The sequence below is a fragment of the Pogoniulus pusillus genome, chromosome 7 (genome assembly GCF_015220805.1).
Source record: "Pogoniulus pusillus isolate bPogPus1 chromosome 7, bPogPus1.pri, whole genome shotgun sequence".
In the NCBI taxonomy this organism is placed as follows: Eukaryota; Metazoa; Chordata; class Aves; order Piciformes; family Lybiidae; genus Pogoniulus; species Pogoniulus pusillus.
Genome location: NC_087270.1, coordinates 2295044 through 2315145, shown reverse-complemented (window position 1 = coordinate 2315145; position 20102 = coordinate 2295044).

Here is a 20102-nt window from a genome sequence, read left to right as displayed (position 1 = left end):
GTAAGGACCTTCCTCCACATGTCCAACCTAAATCTACCCTGCATCAGATCCTGTCTCTCCAACCAGAACCCCAAGAGCAGGTGGATGATGTTTGGTTTCTGTCTAAGAGGGACTGCTGATATCTCCTCTTGGACACAAGCTGCCTCCTGTTTAGCTACAGGCAATTAAATATACCCCAAAAAATGTGCAAAGGGGACAAAAAAAAACCCTTTCTTTTTTTTCCCCTCTCTCTTACATTGGCCCAAATGGACTGCAGCAGATCACAGAGAATAAATTCATATTAGCACCTCGCTCCCAGCCAAAAGAAATAAAGTGAAAAGACTCAAAGTTATTCTTAGTGGGCAAGAAAATAGAAATTTCTTGCCAGATTTCCAGTCCCAGCCTTTGCTAATGTTATCATCCTTTATTTTGACCAAGACTCAATTAAAATCGCCGCTGATTTGCTGGGGGTGATGCCAGAGAAACTCCACCTGATCCCAGCTGCTGACTGAGAGCTTGAAAAGAAGTCCCAACAACACTGGGCTGGGGCTTGCCTAGTTGTATTTAACCTCTATCCCAGAAAGACCCCAAACTTGCCAGAAGTGGGTGAAAAAAACTCCTGTGAAGCCCAGGCAAGCAGCAAAGTGTCCCTGGTGCCTGCAAGCTACGACTGCCTTTGAAATTCTCACTGTGCACCAACACAGGGCAAGAGGGAATGTACTGAAGCTTGAGGAGGGCAGGTTTAGACTGGAAATTAGGAAGAAATTCTTTACAGTGAAGGTGTAACAGGTTGCCCAGGGAGGTCATGGATGCACTTGGAGGTGTTCAGGGCCAGGTTGGATGAGGTCTTGAGCAACTTGGGCTAGTGGGAGGTGTCCCTGCCCATGGCAGGGGGTTGGAACTGGCTGATCTTCAAGGTCCTTTCCAATCCAAATCATTCTATGAAGATGGATCCCTAAAAGCTGGGCTGCTGCCTGCAACCAGTCAAGAAAAGCCTGGATGAGGTACTTAGTGCCATGGTCTAATTGATTGGTTAGGGCTGAGTGCTAGGTTGGACTGGATGATCTTGGAAGTCTCTTCCAACCTGGTTGATTCTATGATTCTATGATTCACTAGCAGGGCAAGCCAAGATCATGCAACAGCTCTTCCTCATCCAAGCTTGTTTGACCATAAGAAAAACAAAGGAGTTGTTCATCTTTCCTTGCCTCTGTCCATAATCCAGTGTTGGGATAATAGTGCTACTGTTAATTAAGCTCTTGCTCCCACACTCAGCTCTGCCATGCTTCACCTACAGCAGAGCAGAACACATCCAAAAGAACAGATTCCCCCCTAGGAAGGCTCTGCCCCCTGCATATCACAGACTCTCAGCATGGTAGGGGTTGGAAAGGACCTCTGGAGATAGTCCAGTCCAACCCTCCTGCTAAAGCAGGGTCACCCAGAGCAGGCTGCCCAGGATCACATCCAGGTGCATTTAGAATCTCTCCAGAGACTCAGACCCCACAACCTCTCTGGCCAGCCTGGTCCAGTGCTACAGAACGCTCACAGGAAAGAAGTTCTTCCTGATGTTCAAATGGAACCTCCTGGGTGCCAGTTTGTGCCCTTTACCCCTTTCCTATCACTGGGCACCACCGAAAAGAGTCTGGGCCCATCCTCTTGACACCTGCCTTTAGCTAATGATCAGCACTGATCAGATCCCCTCTCAGGCTGCTCTGCTCCAGGCTTAACAGCTCCAGGTCTCTCAGCTTTTCCTCCTCACAGAGATGCTCCAGTCCCCTTGGCACCTTTGTAATCTCCCCTGGACTCTCTCCAGTGGTTCCTTGTCTCTCTTGAACTAGGGAGCCCAGCCCTGGACCCAGCAGTCCAGGAGGAGGACCTGTGAGGCCATCTTGGAGAAGCCACCTGAGGCAGCTGCATTAACCTCTAGATTTGCTTTAATATACACACAACTCCTCTCTTCACACATGAGTGTATTTCCCCCCTCCACTTCTTATTACCCACTGTGCTGGGCCCTCATCAGGAGCTGGGAATCTGGTCACTCTCTCTGGAGTTGTAGGACCAAGCTGGGGGCATATGTGGCTGGGTTGGAGGGCAGAAGGGCTCTGCAGCAGGACCTTGACCGCCTGCACAGATGGGCAGAGTCCAAGGGGATGGGGTTCAATAGCTCCAAGTGCAGGGTGCTGCACTTTGGCCACAACAACCCCATGCAGAGATACAGGCTGGGGTGGGAGTGGCTGGAGAGCAGCCAGACAGAGAGGGATCTGGGGGTGCTGATTGATACCCACCTGAACATGAGCCAGCAGTGTGCCCAGGTGGCCAAGAGAGCCAGTGGCATCCTGGCCTGCATCAGGAATGGTGTGGTCAGCAGGAGCAGGGAGGTCATTCTGCCCCTGTACTCTGCACTGCTTAGACCACACCTTGAGTGCTGTGTTCAGTTCTGGGCCCCCCAGTTTAGGAGGGACATTGAGATGCTTGAGCGTGTCCAGAGAAGGGCAACGAGGCTGGGGAGAGGCCTTGAGCACAGCCCTACGAGGAGAGGCTGAGGGAGCTGGGATTGGTTAGCCTGGAGAAGAGGAGGCTCAGGGGTGACCTTATTGCTGTCTGCAACTACCTGAGGGGAGGTTGTGGCCAGGAGGAGGTTGCTCTCTTCTCTCAGGTGGCCAGCACCAGAACAAGAGGACACAGCCTCAGGCTGTGCCAGGGGAGATTTAGGCTGGAGGTGAGGAGAAAGTTCTTCCCTGAGAGAGTCATTGGACACTGGAATGGGCTGCCCGGGGAGGTGGTGGAGTCGCCGTCCCTGGAGCTGTTCAAGGCAGGACTGGACGTGGCACTTGGTGCCATGGTCTGGCCTTGAGCTCTGTGGTAAAGGGTTGGACTTGATGATCTGTGAGGTCTCTTCCAGCCTTGATAATACTGGGATACTGTGATACTGTGATACTGTGAGACTGTGACCAATAACCTGGACCTGAGCGTCCTCAGGGAGCTGTGATCTGGCTCTGACCTTTTGCCGTGGGCACATTCATGCCTCCTGCTGCTCTTGCTCCTTCCCTGCTGTGATGAGAAAACACCAGATCGGGTGTGGAGCCTTCTGCTGCCATGAGTGAACATGCAACATGCAGCTGCCTGGAGAAACAAAACACCTGGCAAAGTATTTTTGGGAATTCCAGGATTAGTCATCGTCTGTGTGCTGGTGAAGGTCGCATCGCAGCTGCACAGCTTGAGATTTGGAGACCTTCCTGGAGGCTGCATCTGTAGTCAACAGGTCTTGTGTGTTAGTGGAGCCTTGGTTCTTCAGCATGGGTTCTGGTCTGAAGATGTCCCTTGCCTGCATCAGTTAGTGGGAACTTTGGGAATGAGGCAGCCTTCCTTAGAATCACAGAATGGTTTCAGTCTGTTCAAGGCCTTATCCAACCTGGCCTTGAAACTCTCCAGAGAGGTTGTGGAGCACAGAATGTGATCAAAAATCACTACATAGGCTGTGAGGTGCTCCCTGAGATGCTCCTTCCCCTCCCCAAACTGTATCATCACATGAGTTGTGAGGTGCTCCCTGAGATGCTCCTTCAAAGGAGCATCAAAGATCACATTCTGTGCTTCTGTGCTTCACAACCTCCCTGGGCAACCTGTGCCAGTGTCTCACCACCCTCACTGCAAACAGCTTCTTCCTAACAGCCACTTTCAGTTTCCCCTCTGCCACTTTCATCCCATTCCTTGTCCTTCTGTCATTATAAGACTTTGCCAATAGTCCTTCCTCAGCCCTCTTTTAGCCTCCTTCAGATCCTGCAAGGCCACTCCAAGCTCTCCTGGAAGCCTTCTCTTCTCCAGGCTGCACAGCCCCAACTCTCTCAGCCTCTCCTCACAGCACAGCTGCTGCAGCCCTCTCAGCATCTTGGTGGCCTCCTCTGCACTGGCTCCAACACTTCCATGTCCTGCTTGTGTTGGGGGCTCCAGAAGTGCACCCAGGAGTGCAGGTGCTTAGAGTGGATGGACCAAGGCTGTTGGCCAGAGCATGTTTGCATGAGTCAGCATTGTCTGTAAATTGCCCAAATGTTGAATCCCTGTGAGGAGGTAAGGAAGGTACAGCAAGCTGAAATGCTGCAAGTCCACCTTGCAGTCTGAAAACAAAGCAGGTGCTGGAGACTTGCCAAGGCACAGCAGGTAAGAACATAGCTAAGTGCATCTGATATCCAACCAGAGCCTGGGCTGCAGCAAGAGCAGTGTGGGCAGCAGGGCAAGGAAGTGATCCTGCCCCTCTGCTCCACACTGCTGAGACCCCACCTGGAGTACTGTGTCCAGTTCTGGAGCCCCCGGGACAAAAGGGCTATAGATGTGCTGGAAGTTGTCCACAGAAGGGCCACGAGGATGAGCAGAGGGCTGGAGCTGCTCTGCTGTGAGGAGAGATTGAGGAAGTTGAGGCTGTTCAGTCTGGAGAGGAGAAGGCTCCTTTCAGTGACCTTTCCATTTCTTAAGGGGACTACAAGAAAGCTGGGGAGGGACTTCTGAGGCTGTCAGGTGGTGATAGGACTGAGGGGAATGGAACCAAGCTAGAAATGGGGAGATTCAAAGTGGATGTTAGGATGAAGTTCTTAGAGCATGAGAATGGGTTGCTCAGGGAGGTGGTGGAAGCCTCATGCCTGGAGGTGTTTAAGGCCAGGCTGGATGAGGCTCTCAACAGCCTGATCTAGTGTGGGCTGTCTTTGCCCATGGCAGGGGAGTTGGAAGTGGCTGATCCTTGTTGCCCCTGCCAATCCTGACTGATTCTATGATTCTGTGAAATGTGATCTGAGGCTCTCCCTGGGTTCTGAGCAGCTCCTTCCAAAGCAGGTGGCACCTTTGTGTGGTGAGTGGCCAACATAGCAGGTGGGAAGCAGCTATGACGGTAGTGGTGGACTTGCCATAACTAGCAGGTCTTGCAATGGCATGTTCTGCCTTTGGCCAGAAATCTGGGTTAGTGTCAGCACAAGTAGCCACACGTGGAGCTCTGGGATTTCATCCAGAGCATCTCATACTCAGAGAGATAAACAAGCAACCACGCTGCAGATGAAGCAAAAGAGACAGCACAGAGGAGACACATCAGGAGGAGATGCTACAACAAAGAACAGGAGCATGTGCAGTGAAACATGTTTCAGCTGATACCCTGGAATAAAGCTATCCACATCTTCCCTCAGTTCCCAGAGCCCTGCTGCCATCCACTGAGCTCCAGCTACTTTGCCTTGGAGGAAAATATCTGTTTAACTGGGAGAGTGGTTAAATGCTGGAGCAAGCTGCCCAGAGAGGCTCTGCAGCCTCTGACCTTGGACATGCGTAAAAGCCACCTGGACATAGCCCTAGAAGGCAGCTCTGAGGGGCCCTGCTTGAGCAGTGGTTGGAGTTGGCTGAGGGTCTGAACCCTCTATTCATCCACCAGTTACCACCTCTGTATTTGTTCCCTCAGGAAGCCTGCACCAGGGGGGTGGGGGGCTTTATCCAGACACACCCCACTGAGATGCAGACTGAAAGCTCCAGTTTTGGAGGCTTTGGGTCTGGCATCTCCCAACTGCAAGCAGAGATCAGAAGCATTTGCTGTCAGACTTGGGGAATGCTCTTTCTGCAGCTGAATGGGTTCTCAGAATGCTCCTGCAGATAAATGGGTTGTCAGGCTGCTCTCTCTGCAGCTAAATGGGTTCTCACGTGGCTTCTTGCTTCAGAAGGACAGATTTTGTGGCAGACTACAGCAGCACTGCAAAGAGAGCAAGGGGAACTCCTGGCAACAAATTGCTCTTTCATGCAGTGGCTGCTCATGGAACACATCATCCCAATCCAATCAAGCCAGGCTGGGAGTGAAGCCTGCCCTTTAAATGTGTCATTCACCTCTCAACAGCAAAACCTTTCCAGCCTCTCATTTTCTTGTCAACAGTTTATCAAACTGTCTGTTGAGCTTAACTGCAGAGGGTTTGTAACAGGCAGGGTTTCCTCTGATAGCATCAGGAGCAATCCCTGCAGCTATGGGCACGATTATCAAGTGTGGGAGACTTGAAAACTTCTTTAGACTACTTAGTATTGGCTTTCAAACAACACATTTGTTCTGTTGAGCTGCCTGAGGGTAGCAAATACTGCAGAGGGACCTGGCCAGCTTGGGTTGATGGTCTGAGGACAAGGGGATAAAGGTCAACAACACCATCCAAGTGTTCCTGCACTCGAATTACAACAACCCCATGCAACGCTACTGGCATGGGCAAGAGTGGCTGAGAAACTGCCCAGCAAGGGAAGACCTGGGGGTGTTGGTTGACAGCCAGCTGAAAATGAGCCCCTCTGTGCCCAGGTGGCCAAGAAGGACACCAGCATCCTGGCCTGGATCAGCAATAGTGCAGCCAGCAGGACCAGGAATGTGACTGTCCTCCTGTACTCAGCACAGCTTTGGGCCCCTCGCTCCCAGAAGGACATTGGAGCATGTCCAAAGGACAAGGAGAAATCTGTTCTCTTCACTAGCTTTGTACTCTTCTGGAGTGGTGTTACTGGTGCTGGAGTGGGCCCAGGGAAGGGCAAGGAAGCTGGTCTAGAGAGCAGGTCTGGTGAGGAGCAGCTGAGAGAACTGGGAACTTAGAGCCAGGTAGGGTTGGTCTCTTCTTTCTAGTAACAAGTGAGAGTTGGTCTCTTCTTTCTAGTAACAAGTGAGAGGACAAGAGAAAATGGCCTCAAGTTACCCCAGGGGAGGTTGAGATAGGACATCAGAAGACACTGTTTCACTGAAAGGGTGGTGAAACACTGGAACAGGCTCCCTAGGGAGGAGGTTGAATCACCCCCATCCCTGGAGATGTTTAAAAGAAGCAGGGTGCTAAGGGATGATGTTTAGCACCAGACTTGGTAGGGTTAGGTAGACTTGATGATCTTAAAAGGTCTTTTCCAACCAAAACAATGCTGTGATGTTATGATTTCATCCAGCTGAGATATTTCAGCTGCAAAAAGCTGGCTCGAGTTTCCTGGCTGCAGAATCATCCCATTGCAGTTTTCTGCAGGCTTATTCCATCTTTGTGTGCTCCTTTTAGCTGTCTGCTCAGAAAAGGACCATGCTGGACGGACCACCAGGCCTGGTCTTTTGCTCCAGCTGTGGTGAAGCTGCTCTGATGCCTCACTTCTGCAGGAGCTCTCAATGTAGATGAGACTGTTCACTCTTGTAGATATTAATTGGAATCACAGGATCATAGAATCAGTCAGGGTTGGAAGGGACCACAAGGATCATCCAGTTCCAACCCCCCTGCCATGCCCAGGGACACCTCACACTAGATCAGGCTGGCCACAGCCTCATCCAGCCTGGCCTGAATCACCTCCAGGCATGAGGCTTCCACCACCTCCCTGAGCAACCCCTTCCAGGCTCTCACCACCCTCATGCTGAAGAACTTCCTAACATCCAATCTGAATCTCCCCATTTCTAGCTTGGTTCCATTCCTCCCAGTCCTATCACTACCTGACAGCCTCCAAAGTCCCTCCCCAGCTTTCTTGTAGGCCCTCTAAAGATACTGAAAGGCATGTTAGCCATGAGCCAGCACTGTGACCTCATGGCCAAGAGACCAATGTCCTCCTGAAGTGCATGAAAGACAGTGTGGTCAGCAGATTGAAGGAGGTTCTCCTCCCCTTCTACTCTGTCCTAGTGAGGCTATATTTGGAGTACTGAGTCTGCTTCTGGGCTTCCCAGTTCAAGAGAGACAAGGAGCTCCTGGGGAGAATCCAGTGGAGGCTACCAAGATGCTGAGGGGACTGCAATATCTCTCAGGAGGAAGGGCTGAGAGCCCTGGGGCTGTTTAGGCTGGAGCAGAGCAGCCTGAGAGGGGATTTGATCAGTGCTGATCAACAGCTAAAAGGTGAGGGTCAAGAGGATGAGCCCAGATGCTTTTCAGTGGTGCCCAGAACAAAGGCAAACAGGTACAAACTGGAGCCCAGCAGGTTCCATCTGAACATAAGGAAGAACTTCTTTGCTGTGAGGTGCTGGAGCACTGAAGAGGTTGGCCAGAGAGGGTGTGGAGTTTCCATCTCTGGAAAGCTTCTGAATGCATGGGGCTTGGACTGGATGATCTCCTGAGGTCCCTTCTCATCTCCACCACGCTGGGATTCTAGCACCAGAGATTAGCATCTTTCCTGAATGGCCAGAAAAGCTTAAAACCAGAACAATTAGAGGAGTGAGACTTGGCCATGCCAAAAGACTCACCTGGGTGGGAGGTGGAGGATTTAGAAGCAGAACAGATCTGGAGCATGCTTAAATTAGTACAGGCGTACCCTGGGAGCCTTAGGGCTCTGATGGCACATGTGGGAAGCTGGCCACAGGCACTGCCCAGGAAGGTTGTGGATGGCCCCTCCCTGGAGCTGTTTGAGGCCAGGCTGGGTGAGGCCTTGAGCAACCTGGGCTAGTGGAAGGGGTCCCTGCCTATGGCAGGGGGTTGGAACTATATAATCTTTAAAGTCTCTTCCAACCCAAACCATTCTGTGAATCTATGAATTTCCATCAGCCTCAGGTACTAATTTGTAGCTCAGGGTTATGTCAGCTATGGGGCTAAAAGAATAGGTTGGGGAGGGCACCCTCTGAGCACCAAAATCTGCTTTTGTTTTACTTCTTTTCCTGTTGTTTTTCTAGCCTGGATCCTTGGCTGGAGCCCTGCTTATCTCCCAGGTCAGCAAGCCTTGCCAAGGCTTTGCTCTGTCTTATTCCTGCATGCCACGGGGTCAGGCTGCCTGAGCAGATGAATAATTAAAGGAGGAGGAGTGATCTAAGGGGATTAAGAAGGGGTCAGTGAAATGCAGTAGAGTCTGTGGAGGAGTTAATGGAGTGAAGAGGCGAAGGAGAGCGTGAACCAAAAGCTGATGTCACATCTGGTTTTGTCAAGAAACAGCTTGCTGTGGAAATGGTGGAAGTCAAAATTAATCCACATCCAAGGAGAGGCCCTTTATTAACTCCAGCTGAGGGAGAAAGGCTGCAGAGTGTTTCACCAAGATCAGAACAATTCACCACCTTTGTGCTTATTTCAAGTGGCCAAATGCTAAATATCAGGGACTGTGGAGTCATAGGATTGTTGTGGTTGGAAAAGACCTTTCAGGTCATCGACTCCAAGCAGCATCCAACTCTGCCAAGGCTGGTGCTGAACCACGTCCCTCAGCACCACATCTGATGACACCAAGTTGGGTGGCAGTGTTGATTTGAATGAGGGCAGAGAAGCTCTGCAGAGGGACTTGGATAGGCTTAGATCAAAGGGCCAACATGAATGAGAGGAGTTTCAACAAGGCCAAATGCCAGGTCCTGCACTTGGGCCACAACAACCCCAAGCAATGCTACAGGCTTGGGGCAGTGTGGCTGGAGAGCTGCTGGCAGAAAGGGATCTGGGGGTTGTAACAGACAGGAGCTGAATGTGAGCCAGCAGTGTGCCCAGACAGCTGAATGTGAGCCAGCAGTGTGCCCAGACAGCTAAGTATGAGCCAGCAGTGTGCCCAGGCAGCTGAATGTGAGCCAGCAGTGTGCCCAGGCAGCTGAGTGTGAGCCAGCAGTGTGCCCAGGTGGCTGAATGTGAGCCAGCAGTGTGCCCAGGTGACTGAATGTGAGCCAGCAGTGTGCCCAGGCAGCTGAATGTGAGCCAGCAGTGTGCCCAGGTGACTGAATGTGAGCCAGCAAAGTGCCCAGACAGCTGAATGTGAGCCAGCAGTGTGCCCAGGCAGCTGAATGTGAGCCAGCAGTGTGCCCAGGTGGCTGAATGTGAGCCAGCAGTGTGCCCAGGGAGCTGAATGTGAGCCAGCAGTGTACCCAGGCAGCTGAGTGTGAGCCAGCAGTGTGCCCAGGTGGCTGAAAGTGAGCCAGCAGTGTGCCCAGGGAGATGAATGTGAGCCAGCAGTGTACCCAGGCAGCTGAGTGTGAGCCAGCAGTGTGCCCAGGCAGCTGAATGTGTAGCAGCAGTGTGCCCAGGCAGCTGAATGTGAGCCAGCAGTGTACCCAGGCAGCTGAGTGTGAGCAGCAGTGTGCCCAGGCAGCTGAATGTGAGCCAGCAGTGTGCCCAGGTGGCTGAATGTGAGCCAGCAGTGTGCCCAGGCGGCTGAGTGTGAGCCAGCAGTGTGCCCAGACAGCTGAGTGTGAGCCAGCAGTGTGCCCAGGTGGCCGAATGTGAGCCAGCAGTGTGACCAGGCAGATGAGTGTGAGCCAGTAGTGCGCCCAGGTGGCCAAGAAGGCCAGTGGCATCCTGGCTGGGATTAAAAATGCTGTGTCCAGCAGGAGCAGGGAGGTGATTGTGCCCTTGGACTTGACTCTGGTGAGGCCACAGCTTGAGTGTTGTGTTCAGTTTTGGGCACTGCAATACAAGAGAGATGTGGAGGTGCTGGAGCAGGCCCAGAGGAGGGCAACTAAGCTGGGGAAGGGCCTGGAGAATAAATCTGATGAGGAGTGACTGAGGGAGCTGGGGATGGTTGGTGTGAGGAAGAGGAGGCTGAGGTCAGAACTCATTGCTGTCTACAGCTACCTGAAGGGACATTGTGGAGAGGCTGCTGCTGGGCTCTGCCCACAGGGAATTGGAGACAGAACAAGGGGGAATGGCCTCAAGCTGAGGTTTAGACTGGACATTGGGAAAACGTTTTTCATAGAGACAGTAGTCAGGGACTGGAATGAGCTGCCCAGGGAGGTGCTGGAGTCACCAACCCTGGATGTGTTTAAGGGTGGTTTGCATGTGGTGCTTGGGGCTACCATAGTGGTTTAAAGTGAATCTTGTAGAGTAGGGTTCTAGGTTGGACTTGGTGCTCCTGAGGGTCTTTTCCAACCAGCATGTTGCTGTGATTCTGTGATCTCTGGTTCTTTGAAACACCTCCAGGGATGGGGATTCAGCCACCTCCCTGGGCAGCCTGTTCCAGTCTTTGAGAACCTTTTCAGTCAACAATTTGCTCCTAATACCCAAACTAAGCCTCCCCTGCTGCAAATAGGATTCAGAAGAAACTGAGTCCCACCTCACTCCATCATCCTTTCAGGGAGTTGTAGAGAGCAAGGAGGTCTCCCCTCAGCCTCCTCTTCTCCAGACTGAACAACCCTAGTTCTCTCAGCTGCTCTTCCCCAGACCTATTCTTCACCAGCATCATTGCCCTTTTCTGGACCAACTCCTGCATCTCAATGTCCTTTGTAGTTCAGGCCCCTAAACAAAACAGAGTCCCCAAGGTGAGGCCTCACCTTGTACTAAGGTACATGAGGAAAAGCACTTTCCTGGTCCTGCTGGTCACACTATTACACCTCACTGCAGTCTCCTTTCAGGGAGCTGCACAGAGCAATGAGGTCTCCTCTCAGCCTCCTCCTCTCCAGACTAAACAACCCAAGTTCTCTCAGCTGCTCCTCGCCAGACCTGCTCTCTAGACCCTTCACCAGCTTCCTTACCCTTCCCTGGGCCCACTCCAGCACCAGTAGTACCACTCCAGAAGAGTACAAAGCTAGTGAAGAGAACAGATTTCTCCTTGTCCTTTGGACATGCTCCAGCACCCCAATGTCCTTCTGGGAGTGAGGGGCCCAAAGCTGTGCTGAGTACAGGAGGACAGTCACATTCCTGGTCCTGCTGGCTGCACTATTGCTGACCCAGGCCAGGATGCTGGTGTCCTTGGCCACCTGGGCACAGAGGGGCTCATTTTCAGCTGGCTGTCAACCAACACCCCCAGGTCCTTCTCTTCTGGGCAGCTTTCCAGCCACTCTGCCCCAAAGCATGGAGCATTACATGAGGTTTTTATGGCTGGAAGCAAGACCAAGGATAAGCTTGGCTGAAATCTGCTGCTCTCCACTGTGGAACCACATCCCCCTTGCTCTTCAAATACACCAAGTGAATACAGAGAACTCTTTCCAGACAGATGCAAGAATGTTTCTCTGAGCACCATTAAAAAACTATTCCTATTCCTAAGTAGCTACAGGGCTGTAAGAGGCCATTGCTACAGCAGCAGTGCCTTGTGTTCAGGCCATGAGCTCTTTGTTTAAAGCATCTGCTTTTACTTCAGGATATTTAACGGTCACAGAGCACCAGAAATGCACAAATCCAAGAGCTGTAGAAATGCCAGAGGGAGGGGAGGGGAGTGGGGGGGGGGAATAAGAAACAAAAATATCCTTTTGGGTGGAGTTTGTTAACAAAGATTTGCTTCACCTTAATTAAAATCCCAGAACATCATGCCCTGATTTAGACTTGGTGATCCTGAGGGGCTGTACCAGCCTGGATGTTTCTGTGATTCTGGGGAGGGATTTGGCATTCTTATTTCATTGTTCTTTAGGTGATTATAAAGTGGTGTTGCAGGGAAATCAGAACAGAGTGTGGGTGCAAACATGCCTGTGAAGGAACTTCAGCACAAGCCTACACCTTTTGTACCCAAAGAGGGAATTGTGCTGTGTATACATGGCACAGCTCAGCCTCCCCTGCTTGAGCCTATTTGCCTGAGACCAGGATCTATGGATTCACAGATTGCATTGGGTTGGAAGGGACCTTCAGAAGTCAGCTTGTCCCTTTCAGGCAGCAGGGACACTTCCAGCTACATCAGGCTGCCCAGGGACACATCAACTCTGATCTTGGATGTCTCCAGGGACAGTGCCTCAGCCACATCCCTGAGCAGCCTGTTCCAGTGTTTCAACCACTCTCATTGTGCAGAACTCCCTCATGATGTCCAACCTAAATCTCCCTTACTCCACTTTCAAACCATTGCTCCGAGTCCTGTTACTCCAAGCCCTTCTAAACAGTCCCTTCCCAGCCCTCCTGTAGGTCCCCTTCAGATGTTAAAATGTAGCTCTAAAGTCTCCCCAGAGCCTTCTAATCTCCACACTGACCAGCCCCAATTCACAGAATCAGTCAGCTTGGAAAAGACTCTTGGGCTCATCAAAACAGATGGGCAGAGTCCAATGGGATGGGGTTCAATAGCTCCAAGTGCAGGGTGCTGCACTTTGGCCACAGCAACCCCATGCAGAGATACAGGCTGGGGTCGGAGTGGCTGAGAGCAGCCAGACAGAAAGGGATCTGGGGGTGCTGATTGATACCCACCTGAACATGAGCCAGCAGTGTGCCCAGGTGGCCAAGAGAGCCAGTGGCATCCTGGCCTGCATCAGGAATGGTGTGGTCAGCAGGAGCAGGGAGGTCATTCTGCCCCTGTACTCTGCACTGCTCAGACCACACCTTGAGTACTGTGTTCAGTTCTGGGCCCCCCAGTTTAGGAGGGACATTGAGATGCTTGAGCGTGTCCAGAGAAAGGCAATGAGGCTGGGGAGAGGCCTTGAGCACAGCCCTACGAGGAGAGGCTGAGGGAGCTGGGATTGGTTAGCCTGGAGAAGAGGAGGCTCAGGGGTGACCTTATTGCTGTCTGCAACTACCTGAGGGGAGGTTGTGGCCAGGAGGAGGTTGCTCTCTTCTCTCAGGTGGCCAGCACCAGAACAAGAGGACACAGCCTCAGGCTGTGCCAGGGGAGGTTTAGGCTGGAGGTGAGGAGAAAGTTCTTCACTGAGAGAGTCATTGGACACTGGAATGGGCTGCCCGGGGAGGTGGTGGAGTCGCTGTCCCTGGAGCTGTTCAAGGCAGGACTGGACGTGGCACTTGGTGCCATGGTCTGGCCTTGAGCTCTGTGCTAAAGGGTTGGACTTGATGATCTGTGACGTCTCTTCCAACCCTGATGATACTGTGTGGTACTGTGATACTGTGAAGTACAACCCTTATCTTCTCTCTACAAAGTTAACCCCTTTCAGTTTGTCTTCCTAGGAGAGGTGCTCCAGCCCTCTGATCCTCCAAAAACATGCCTTACTGAGCAGCTCAGCACCCAGATATTATGGATGTGACCTCTTCTACACCAAGCACCATCCTTCTGTTCCCATCACAGTCGTAGGGCAAAAGCAATTCTCTGAGCACTGCTGTTAAGCAAAGCAACCCTGCTGTGTGTGCACAGACTGGCTGAGCAGCTGGCAACGACCCTGCTGCCGTGGTTTGCTTTCTTAATCCTGCACTTCCATACCCAGAGATGTAAATTCAGTCCCTAGATCGTGCTGGCTGCAGACTGTCAACAAGCTGAGGAGAGACAATGTCAGACAAGGGTGTGAGCGCTGCTGCAGCGTGCTGGAGATGGCAGGGAAGAATCACAATCATGGAATGGTTTAGCTTGGAAGAGACCTCAAAGCTCAGCCAGTTCCAACCCCCTGCCATAGGCAGGGACACCTCCCACCAGAATAGGTCGCTCAAGGTCTCATCCAGCCTGGCCCTGGATACCTCCAGGTGTCCAGGCTGAAGGGTGAAGGGGTAGAGAGCAGCCCTGCAGAGCAAGACTTGGTGGTGCTAGTGGGAGAAAAGCTGGTCACAAGCTGGCCAGAAGTCAGCTGCATCCCGGCCTGCATCCCCAGCAGCGTGGCCAGCAGGTGGAGGGAAGAGATTCTCCCCTGCCGTGACTGGAGATCGTGTTGAAGGTAAACCTATAAAGCACAAGGTCTCCAAACTCACTGCTGCTCTCTCTAGGGAGTGATCTTTGGCTCTGATGAAGGGAAGCTCCTCAGCTTGAGTGGTCTAATGAGGCTGATGTGGATATCCCAGGAGAAGATGTGGCTTCTTGGAGGTAGAAGCCCACCAGGAGCAAGCAATCCCCACCACAGCCTCTCCTGAAGGCCCAGGGAAGTGTCGCAAGCTGCAGCCCCCAGAGCAGAGTCTCTTTGCTATTTTGCCTTTCCTGGCCACTCTGCAGCAAATCACTGCTGGCTGAAAGCAGAGGAAGCAATTAATGAGCTTCGTTAGAGGAGCCAGCAGCGCTGCCAGAGGCTTGCCCTTTCTGAAGCCCACCACTCTTCTAGCAGAGGGCTTGGCTCAGAGCTCAGCCATCTGCCCTTAGTTTTGGAGGACTCCAGTGAGGAGGCAGCAGGGTGAGGACGTTGTGCAAGATGTCAGCCAGGGCTGGAGGAAGGGCAGGGTGTGCTTGGCCGTGCATGCCAACCTTCCTGCACCACCCTGGGCAGCTCTGGCTGCACCCCTGCTCCCGTACAGGATGCTTTCCTCATCAGAGGTCGTTCTGGACATCCCATGTTTCCTCTCGTTCCTCAGGAACTGTGTAGCCTGCTCCTCACTGCAGAGTCTTCTCAGCACACAACTAACCAAATCTATGCTGCTACCACAGCTCCCTGATCCCTGGGCACTGGTTTTGGGGATGGGGACTGTGCTCATCAGGCCACAGTCAAAGAATCATGGAATTCTTGGGATTGGAAGAGACTGTTAAGATCATCAGGTCCAACTCTGGCCCCAGCACTGCCAAGACATTTACAGGTGTTTTAAACACCTTCAGGGATGGGCACTCCACCACTGCCCTGCTTCATGCCTGTTCCAGGATTTGACAACCTTGTTAGTGAACAAATTGTTCTCATGTCCAAACTAAACCTCTCCTGGCACAGCTTGAGCCATCTTGTCCCACCACATGTTGCTGGGGAGGAGAGACCAACCCCCACCTCACTCGAACCTCCTTTCAGGCAGTTGTAGAGAGCAATGAGGTCTCCCCTCAGCCTCTATTTCTCCAGGCTGAACAAGCCCCTTTCCCTCAGCCACTCCTCACCAGCCCTGTTCTCTACACCCTTCACCAGCTTTGTGCCTCTTCTTTGGGCAGGCTCCAACAGCTTGTAGTGAGGGGCCCAAAACTGAGCACACCATTCGAGCTGTGGCCTCACCAGTGCTGAGTACAGGAGGGGCACAATCATAAACTCTTAGAATGGTTTAGGTTGGAAGGGAGCTCAAAGCTCAGCCAGTTCCAACCCCCTGCCATAGGCAGGGACACCTCCCACAAGAACAGGTCACTCAAGGACTCATCCAACCTGGCCTTCAACACCTCCAGGGAGGTTGTGGAGCACAGAAGCACAGAATGGGATCAAAGATCCCATTCTGTGCTTCTGTGCTCCACAACCTCCCTGGGCAACCTGTGCCAGTGTCTCACCACCCTCACTGCAAACAACTTCTTCCTAACATCCACTTTCAATCTCCCCTCTGCCACTTCAAACCCATTCCTCCTTGTCCTGTCATCACAAGACCTTGTCAATAGTCCCTCCCCAGGTCTCCTGTAGTACAGCTCACTTCAGATACTGCAAGGCCACTCCAAGGTCTCCTGGAAGCCTTCTCTTCTCCAGGCTGCACAGCCCCAACTCTCTCAGCCTGTGCTCAGAGCCCTCTCAGCATCTTGGTGGCCTCCTCTGCACTGGCTCCAACACTTCCATGTCCTTGAGTTGGGGGCTCCAGAACTGCACCCAGGAGTGCAGGTGAGGTCTGAGGAGAGCAGAGCCCAGAGGCAGAATCCCCTCCCTTGCCCTGCTGCCCACACTGCTCTTGCTGCAGCCCAGCACAGGCTTGTGTCTGGGCTGCACTCACACTGCAGGCTCCTCTTGAGCTTTGCATCAGCCTGTCCCTGCTCTAGCTCTGCTGGCCACACTATTGCTGATCCAAGCCAGGATGCTGGTGGCCTTTCTGGCCAGCTAGGCACACAGTGGCAGGTGGGAAGCCACAGAGCTTTGTGAGCTAAGGTGTGACTGAGTCAAGGTCAGGCTTGCTTTGGGGAGCTGAAGAACACCCCTAAGATAGGATGGGTTTGTCTTTCTAAGCCTTGCCTCCCAGACACACAAAGACATAAACCCCCATCCTTTAGAAGAGGAAAACAAACCAGGCTGTTCCTTCCAGTGTCAGAGAAAAATCTGGCACAGACTTAAATGCCTTCCCAAGACTCAGAGGCCAAAAGGGAGTGAAAGAGATCCAAAACTCCTTTCAAAGCTAATCTGATGAGTTACTGCAGGTCAAGCAGAGACCTCCAAGGGCAGAGCCTGCTACAGCATGTTGAAAGGCCAAGAAGCAGAGTTCCTTCTCAGCACACACTGGTGACAGAGTAAAGCAGAGGGACATCAGTGACCACGGAAAGCCACCAGGAGTGACTGACCCTGAGTTCTTCCTGCATTTGTTTACAGTCTTAGAAGGTTGACCAGTTCTAGATTTAGTGCCAGCAAAACATCAGTTTCCTCATGGACCAAAATATGGTCCCCATGTCACCTGGCTTCTTGCTGGGAGTTGTCATGCAGCTCCCAAACATGCACAGGGTAGAACTGCTGCACTTGGGGCCCACCAGACCCTTTTTCCTACTGTTAAAGACTTCACAGTCTTGAGTACATCACTCAAAGCTCTCTCAACATGAACCTTTCAGCCTGGATAGACTCCTTGGCTGTGAGGTCAAGGAGCAGACCAGCTGTCTCCAAACACAACAGACCTTTCCTCACCCTGAGCTGCCAGGAGATACAGGTAATGGATGTGCAGTGTGACATTTAAAGCTTCCCAGGGGATCTGTGCACTCAGCATCAGAGGTTATGGGAAAGCCTGAGCAGATGGCTGTGGCTCTGCAGGCAGCCCTTTCCTCTCCCAGGCAAAGGGGTTGGGACTTCAGGGCACACATCTGGAAGTGACAAAGGAGCAGTCAGCCTGTTAGAAGCCCAGAAACCTCACATCTACTGATGCCAACCAGTGGGCTGTGATAATGTTTCCTGCCTTTGTTTGATACCAGCCAGCATATGAGGAACTCATTGGCAGTAGGACAAGGTGCACAAAGTCACATAGAATGGTTAAGGCTGGAAGGGACCTCAAAGCTCAGCCAGTTCCAACCCCCTGCCATACGCAGGGACACCTCACACTACAACAGGTCACTCAAGGCCTCATCCAACCTGGCCTTCAACACCTCCAGGGAGGTTGTGGAGCACAGAAGCACAGAATGGGATCAAAGAATCACATTCCATGATTCTGTGCTCCACAACCTCCCTGGGCAACCTGTGCCAGTGTCTCACCACCCTCACTGCAAACAACTTCTTCCTAACATCCACTTTCAATCTCTCCTCTGACACTTCAAACCCATTTCTCCTCATCCTGTCATCACAAGACCTTGTCAATAGTCCCTCCCCAGCCCTCATGTAGCTCCCTTCAGATACTGCAAGGAAACTCCAAGGTCTCCTCAGATCCTTCTCCTCTCCAGGCTGCACAGCCCCAACTCTCTCAGCCTCTCCTCACAGCACAGCTGCTGCAGCCCTCTCAGCATCTTGGTGGCCTCCTCTGCACTGGCTCCAACACTTCCATGTCCTGCTTGTGTTGGGGGCTCCAGAAGTGCACCCAGGAGTGCAGGTGGGGTGTGAGGAGAGCAGAGCCAAGGGGCAGAATCCCCTCCCTTGCCCTGCTGCCCACACTGCTCTTGCTGCAGCCCAGCACAGGGTTGTGTCTGGGCTGCACTCACACTGCAGCCTCCTGTTGAGCTTTGCATCAGCCATCGTCAGCCTCATCGCTGTGGGCTGATCCATAAGGATCAGGGTGGGAATTTTCTTCCTCTAGCAAATGTTAATGCATGATGGGAAGGAAGATCTGACCTTGGCCCAGAGCAAAGGAGTATCCTCACCCTTTGATTTGAAGGACAAGGTGCAGCACCTGCACCGTGACCTTGAGCAGCTGGCAGGGACAGAGTAGAGAGGAAAGTGGCTTGGCATGCTCCACTCCTCACCTCTGAACTTTCTAAAGAGGGCTGAAAGAGTCACTTGGGTTATTCTGCTGGGAAGCTCAAAGCAGGAAGGCAAACCCAGGAGGCTGCAGAACCCCCCCCACACCTTGCTGCAAGCCTCCACCCGGCAACTCCCTCTGCAGAGAGCCAAGCGCTTGCTGCCTCTTGCACCACTCCTGTAGGCGCCGGGGATGTCTCCCCTCAGCTGGTGCAGCCCACCCCAAACACGTTGCTCAGCAAGGGTGGCTGTATGGGGTAGGGGGGAGGATCGTGCAAGATGAAGGAACCCTCCCAAAGGAGCCTTCTTCCCTCAGGCAGCAGCACAAAGAGAGCCGAGCCTGGGAATTCTCTTTTCCCCAGCACCTTGGGGCAGCAGCGTGCAGCCTGCCTGTTTATTTTGGCAGTGCTGAGCTGCTGGGGTGGAGTTTCCACCTCTGCAGTCAAGCAGCCCCATGGAAGCAGCAGCAGCAGCAGCAGGCACAGCACAGCATGTCCCCAGGTGCTTCTGGGCTTGTGTTTTCTTAGGAGGAAACAAAAAGAAATCCCCCAGCCAAGAAGACACAAACGTCTGGGGAGCTAAGGTGACAGACAAAGACTTCCGTGCCACAGGCACTCCATCTGCTCTCCTTCCACAGGGGCTGCCCGGGCTGAGCCCAGCACCTGCACACACTTCTAATGCTCCTCAGGAAGAGGGTGCAGCTCTCCTCCCCCTTGCTGTTTCACCCCGAGAGCCTCCACCTTTCCCAAGCATTCCAACCCAGACCAAATGCCTTTGAAACGTTAGGGGAGAGTTCATAGAAGCATAGATTCATAGAATGAGTCAGGGGTGGAAGGGAGCAGAAGGATCATGCAGCTCTCACCAGAGCAGGGGGGCAGAATCACCTCACTTTAGCTGCTGGCCACTCTTTTGATGCAGCCCAGGCTGCCATTGGCCTTGTGGCCTGCAAATGCCCACTGCTGGCTCATGTCCAGCTTCTTACCCACCAGCAGAATCATAGAATCAGTAATGATTGGGAGGGACCACAAGGATCAGCCAGTTCCAACCCCCCTGCCATGCCCAGGGACACCTCACACTAGAGCAGGCTGGCCACAGCCTCATCCAGCCTGGCCTTAAACACCTCCAGCCATGAGGCTTCCACTACCTCCCTGGGCAACCCCTTCCAGGCTCTCACCACCCTCATGCTGAACAACTTCTTCCTAACATCCAGTCTGAATCTCCTCATTTCTAGCTTGGTTCCATTCCCCCCAGCCCTGTCTCTCCCTGACAGCCTCAAAACTCCACACACACATTATTTTCCCTCGGTGGCAAAAGTGCCTGGGCAGACTTATAGCTGAGGTCAGCCCTTAATGCTTCCATCTCCAAGCCAGCTGGAATCCAGGATTCACTCTGCAGCGTTACAAAGGACCTGGGAAATTATGGCTCTTGCAACCTGGGGGCTGCAGGAGTCTTTCTGATGAGCCAAGATGGGAGTTTGTTGAGGATAAGTGAAGGAGCACTGTCTTAGATTCAAACCCTCTCTTGCTCAGAAGACAAGCAGATTGTGTCATAAAAACACCTCTAAGATGATCATCAACTCCAACCTTCAACCCAAGCCCACCGTGGCCATTAAAACATGGCCCAGTGTAGCCTATCCACTGAGGTCACAGCACAG